Here is a 7,103-nt window from a genome sequence, read left to right as displayed (position 1 = left end):
AGATAGTTAAGTCTGGGTTACCCAGACCTTCATGACTGAGCGGCACTTTGTACCCTGGCCTTCACAGTCCAACATAGTCCAATGCTCTACCACACTACTTCTCAATATATCTCTCAGAGTATATAATACTAAAATTGGTTAATAAACTGCAATGCAATATCTTGGTTTGGAGGAAGGAGAGCAGAGCATGAATAAGAAATTTCCCTCTCTTTATGCCCTGTTTCTGAATTTCCCACCCAAATGTTGTTACTTGAGGTTTGTGCATTGTGAACATACCTGGACTTTGTCACAAGCTCCCTCCCCCTCCTTTATTCTAAAAAAATATTGTCTGATTTGGTCATGTTTTCTCTCATAAAATCTGCAGTGAACACTTGGCTGCATCTTTTCAAACATATCCTCCTGCCAAACCAGCCATCACCTCAACATTTTATGTATTTTTCTTATCAATTCCTTGCCTAACCTTCCCTGGCATTGTTTTTCTCTCTGTGCATGATAAGGGTGAGTGTTTTCCTATAATGTTTCTAATACTTTCTGATGGAACCATTTCAATCTGTTTTCATGCCTGGAAGCGCAGAAACAGTGCTGGTCACCCTAATGAATGACCTATGCTGGACGCAGGTGGCACTGTGGGTTTGCCGATCAGGTCAGCGGTTCGAATCCCCCCAATGGGGTGAGCTTCCGTTGCTTGGTCCCTGCTCCTGCCAACCTAGCAGTTTGAAAGCACACAGTGCTTCCAGTGGGAAGGTGCTTCCAGCAGGAAGGTAAACGGCGTTTCCGTGCACTGCTCTGGTTTGCCAGAAGCGGCTTAGTCATGCTGGCCACATGACCCGGAAGCTGTACACCAGCTCCCTCGGCCAGTAAAGCGAGATGAGTGCCGCAACCCCAGAGTCGTCTGCGACTGGACCTAATGGTTAGGGGTCCCTTTACCTTATGCTGGAGGAAAGACCTGAAGAGTTCCCATTTTTCAGACCCCATGAATTTCAAGATGTAAACAATTGTATCCTTTTGGAAAAGCTCTGAGTTAGCTCTGAGCTCTGAGTTAGGAGTTAGACATTCTAACCTATCTGTAATATTGTTTCCAACCAACCACCTGTCTCCTTGATCCTTGCCCATCCTGGCTTATAAAAGCTAGCCAGGAAGGGCTGGGCGATGGGCTTCGCGGGTTGGTAAATGCTTCTCTCCATGAAGGAGCCTTCCCAGACCCGCTGAAAGAGGCGGTTATTAAACCGCTTCTTAAAAAACCATCTTTAGATCCGGCCAATATGGCCAACTATCGCCCAGTCTCAAATCTTCCATTCTTGGGCAAGGTGATTGAGCGAGTGGTTGCTGAACAACTTCAGGCACGCCTGGAAGAAGCGGACCATTTGGATCCCTTCCAGTCAGGATTCAGGCCTCATCATGGGACTGAAACTGCCTTGGTCGCACTGGTCGATGATCTCCGGCGGGCTAGGGACAAAGGTAACAGCTGTTTCCTTGTTCTGCTGGATCTCTCAGCGGCTTTTGACACCATCGACCATAACATCCTTCTGGATCGTCTAGAGGGTTTGGGAGCTGGGGGCACCGTCATGCAGTGGTTCCGCTCCTTCCTCCTGGGCCGTGTTCAGAAAGTGGTGGTGGGGGATGAGTGTTCAGACCCCTGGGCTCTCACTTGTGGGGTGCCTCAGGGTTCTGTCCTCTCCCCCATGCTTTTTAACATCTATATGCAGCCGCTGGGAGAGATCATCAGGGGGTTTGGGCTGGGTGTCCATCAGTATGCTGATGATACCCAGCTCTACCTCTCTTTTAAATCAGAACCAGTGAAGGCGGTGAAGGTCCTGTGTGAGTGCTTGGAGGCGGTTGGAGGATGGATGGCGGCTAACAGATTGAGATTGAATCCTGACAAGACAGAAGTACTGTTTGTGGGGGACAGGAGGCGGGCGGGTGTGGAGGACTCCCTGGTCCTGAATGGGGTAACTGTGCCCCTGAAAGACCAGGTGCGCAGCCTGGGAGTCATCTTAGACTCACAGCTGTCCATGGAGGCACAGGTCAACTCTGTGTCCAAGACAGCTGTTTATCAGCTCCATCTGGTACGCAGGCTGAGTCCCTACCTGCCCACTGACTGTCTCTCCAGAGTGGTGCATGCTCTAGTTATCTCTCGCTTGGACTACTGCAATGCGCTCTACGTGGGGCTACCTTTGAAGGTGACCCGGAAACTACAACTAATCCAGAATGCAGCAGCTAGACTGGTGACTGGGAGCGGCCGCCGAGACCACATAACACCGGTCCTGAAAGACCTACATTGGCTCCCAGTACGTTTCCGAGCACAATTCAAAGTGTTGGTGTTGACCTTTAAAGCCCTAAACGGCCTCGGTCCGGTATACCTGAAGGAGCGTCTCCACCCCCATCGTTCTGCCCGGACACTGAGGTCCAGCTCCGAGGGCCTTCTGGCGGTTCCCTCACTACGAGAAGCCAAGTTACAGGGAACCAGGCAGAGGGCCTTCTCGGTAGTGGCACCCACCCTGTGGAATGCCCTCCCACTAGAGGTCAAAGAGAACAACAATTACCAGACCTTTAGAAGGCATCTCAAGGCAGCCCTGTTTAGGGAAGCTTTTAATGTTTGATGGATTTCTGTATTTTAATGTTTGATGGATCTCTGTATTTTAGAATTTCTGTTTTGTTGGAAGCCGCCCAGAGTGGCTGGGGGAACCCGGCCAGATGGGCGGGGTATAAATAATAAATTATTATTATTATTATTATTATTATTATTATTATTATTATTATTATTATTCCAGAAGGTGATGCTTGGGAATTTATTTTTGCTATCTAAGCATTTTTGCTGGGGGGCCCACAGGTCCTGACTTCTATGCTTTTGAACACCTGCATGAAACAACCTGGCTGAGGATATGCTGGGATCTAGTGTTAAACGTCATCAATATACTGATTACTTCCAACTCTACTTCTCCTTTACATCTGAGTCAAGTAAGGCAGTCGAAGTGCTGAATCAGTGTCTAGAATCAGTAATAGGCTGGATTAGGGCCAATAAACTGAAGCTCAGTCTTGGCATGATAGCGGTTCTGTGGGCAGGTGGTTTACCTGCTCCATGTAAAGATGTCTGACCTGTTTTGGATGGGATGACACTCTTGCTAAAGGATAAGCTTTGCATTTCAGGAGAAGATGCTGATAATGAGGGTCCCAAGCATTCCGCCAACTTAAAAAGCCCCACTGGTTCCTAGCTGAATGTTCTGAACACATTCAAAGTGTTGGTGCTTACCTTTAAAGTCCTACACTACTTGGAAGCAGGAAGGAATGTCTGCCCCTACATCAAACTACCCAAGAACATTAAGGTGATCTTTGGAAGCACTCCTCAAGATGTCCCAAACAGAGCCGGATTTAGGGCAGCACAACTGATTCCCCTGCACTGGGCACCAAGCTGAAGGGGGTGCCAAAAGGGTATCACAACTATGACATAGTACATGCACAGAATGGAAGGTGAGAGGTGAGGGGGAGCCAATTTTTGACCTCTCACAGGGTGCTGATGAAATTTGAAAGACCAAAGTCCACCCCTGCCCCAAAATTGAAGTAAGGTCAGTAGTGACAAGGGAAAAGGCCTACTCGGTTGTAGTTCTTCCTGTCCATGGAATTCTCTACCTAGGGAACTTTGCTGGGCTTCTACATTGTTGTTGTTCATGTGTGTGTGCCAGGTGAAGACATTTTTATTTATTTTCACAGACGTTTTAAATGGTTTAGCTGCTGCTTTTCACTACTCTTTCACTGAGAGTGGTGGGTAGTTTCCAGCCTTCAGGCCTAGTTAGGCCCACCAGGACTGTTCATTTGGCCTGTGAGGCCATTTCAGCCAAGCCATGCCCATCTGCCCTACAGATAAAGATATGGCTGGATCAAATGAGTTTCTGCAAACCCTGTGTATCAGCTGATTGTTGGCCCTTGCAAACCACTTTGCCCTTGCCATTTCAGCAGAAACATTGTGATATCAGGTGAGTGACAAACAGGCAGCCTATTGGAAGCTTGCAATCAGGACCCGACTACAGTAGTACTCTCCCCATCAGCAGCTGGCATTCAGAGGTTTGTATCCTTTGATGGTCTCATCTTATATTGTATGATTTTTTTTCTAATCCTCTTCTAAAGCCATTCAAGTTAATGGCCATCACTACATCTTGTGGGAGTTAATTCCATAGTTTAACTTTCTGCTGCATGAAGAAGAATTTTCTTCTGTCTGTCCTGATTCTTCCAACATTTGGCTTCATTGGATGGTCACAGCTTCTAGTATTATGAGAGAGGGAGAAAACCATCTCTCTATCCAGTTTCTCCACTCTTATCTGCTATGCCTCTATCATGCCCACACTTTTCATACTTGTTGGAATTGTCTGCGTTGGTGCCTTCAATATTTTACCTTTAAGAAACTCCCATCCATCTTGGGATTCCTTTTTTATTTGAGTATTTCTGACTATGGAATTTCACCCACTAGTTCCTTAAAAAGTGAAAACTTATTATGTTAATTAAATCTGAATGAATTAATGAACGAATAAGTGATCCTCACCTATTGACACAATCTTCAACATGCCTACTCAAAATTAACTTGTGTTGAGTTCATAACCTATTACACACTTATTTGGAAATAAGTCACACTGAGTTCAAAAGGACTTCCTTCTGAATAGAAATGTATAGGATTGTGCTGCAAGTCACACTTATTTCTTTTAGATTGTAAGTCTTGCAAGCAGTTACACAAGAATGAAACTTTAAAATAGTTCATTAAAATAGTCCTGGATTTAAAATATATTTTCCTGTTTCCTGTTTTGCTTATTTTATTGTGTGTTCTTTTCTTTCACTTTGTTTAAGATTAGGCAGAGAGAACTGATTTCTTTAGGTAATACTAATCTCTAATGCCTTTTGTCAAGCAGGCTCCAAATACACAAGGCATCCTAAGAAGCCTTTCTAAACTCTAAACTTTCTAAACTCTGCCATGTGATATTAAGGCTATTGAAGGGCACTGGTGTGTTTGTGTGTGGGTTTTTTTAAAGGGGGGGCTGGGAGATGAAGCAGCAGTGAAGGTTAAGCTACATGTGACAATACATTTTTTAATGCCATGTGTATTGTTTTAACAACTGCAAATAGCAGGCACTGAGGGGCCTGAGAACTGCAGCAGATTAAGGGGCTGGCCACATGACCTGGAAGCTGTCTGCGGACAAATGCCGGCTCCCTCGGCCTATAGAGCGAGATGAGCACCGCAACCCCAGAGTCGGACACGACTGGACCTGATGGTCAGGGACCCCTTTACCTTTTTAACCCTTTTTAAATTTTGGAGAACTATAAAAATGTATTTGTTTTGTTGTGAAATTTCTTACAGATAATTTTTAGACTGTACTGCTCAATGTTTTGTTTTAGTATATTGATACTAGATTTTTATTGACAGCGTGTCTTTCAACTTTATTTGTGCATTGTGGATATTATGCTTTTTTTACTTCGCTGCTTTTTTAATAAAAAAATCCTTAGACATTTACAATATATAAATTGATTAATTAAATAATTAATTAAAAACAAATCTTTCCCTCTGCCACAGACCTGACGAAGATTGTCCCTCCAAAGCTGATATTTGCACCAGGAGGAGGAACTCCCAGTGTAAGACTGAACTGAAAAGAGGTTGGTTGGGAGATTATAAAGATGGATAATGGAGATTATGGAGTGAGTTAGAGTGCTAGATGTTATTGGGAAGGGAAAGGAATGAACTATTAAAAGCAAGTGGTGAGTGCAAGACAATTCTGGAGGAATTACAGTATATGAAGAAAGGACAGGAGAGAGACAGAAGAGGTGGGAGGAGGGAAAAGAATAAATGTAAAATAAACACTATCCTTCCTCTTAATTACAAAGCTAAGAATCGTGAAGCTGGGATCCCCTCATGCAACTTATAGGTCATTTGCTCATCGCACAAATATCTGCATTAATAAAAATAAGAAGGACTAATGCATGTTCACTTGGAAGACTGCACTAATAAGTGATCAGTTTCATATATTAACAAATCATTGGAGATACAACACTTCTGCATATACTCTCACATTGCCCAATGTCACCTCAAATGCAATTATTTTCAATGAAAGCACCACACATTCATCAGTGACTCATCAAGCTCTGAATCATCGCAACGTGAGAAATAAAAAAAGGATGTGAACCAATGCTATGGATTGTTTTCATTTGCTTTTTCCTAATTTGAATGTGTTTTGGAATGTCCTAGTTCTCCCACAATGGATTTGAACCTCATGGGGCAGAGTACAATATTAGCAATGGATGCGTCTGCTTGAAAGGATAGTGGAAAAGTGGTTGCGATCATGAAAAGCAATAATTCATATAAATAAGTGGAAAATAACAATAAATAGAGCCCAGGTTAGAGCAAGAGAACACTGCTTTGTGATCTTATTTTCCAATAAAAGGGATAACTATCTTCATACACACACAGAAATTTATCTTTAAAGTTTATAAAGAAATCATAGAATCTTAGAGTTGGAAGGGACCCAAGGAGCATCTATTCCAACCCCCTGCAATGCAGGAATCTCAGCTAAAGCATCCATGGAATGGAAATTTTATCATGGGCGTACCCAGTGCGGGGCAGGGGGGCTGCCCCCCCCGAAGCAAAAAGGGGGGGAAATTGTATAAAACAGCTCGCGGTGCACGCTGTTGTCAAGGCAGTTCACCTTCTCGGTCGGGTACACGATCTTGCCGCAGCGGGCAGGGCCGTCTTAACTATACCATCCGCCATGGTCCAGTACCCTGCCAGGCAGGGCCAGGCACAGCAGGCAGCTGGAGAGCACGGCACAACAGGCAGGGATGCTGCCAGCTGTGTTCCACCTTGGCCTGCTCGGCTGAAGCGAAGCAGTATGCAAATGAGGTGCCGTGGAGCATTGTGGGGCAGCACTTTCTGTGCTGTGCTCGCTGTAACTTGAAGGAGTGTGGGCTGAAGTTAGCCCCAGGTCCAGGTTTCCCTCAACGGAAGCAGCCTCGCTGCTGCTGCCTCGTTTTAGTCACTGCTGCCGGTAAAGGAGCGGGCGAGGCAGAAGCACAAGCGTGGGTGGCTCCATGTGCCACCTCGGCAACAGCTGGAAACGGCCCCCTCCCCT

The sequence above is a fragment of the Zootoca vivipara genome, chromosome 3, assembly GCF_963506605.1.
Source record: "Zootoca vivipara chromosome 3, rZooViv1.1, whole genome shotgun sequence".
Classification (NCBI taxonomy): Eukaryota; Metazoa; Chordata; class Lepidosauria; order Squamata; family Lacertidae; genus Zootoca; species Zootoca vivipara.
The sequence above is the reverse complement of the archived record's forward strand: the minus strand, read 5'-3'. Positions refer to the sequence as shown.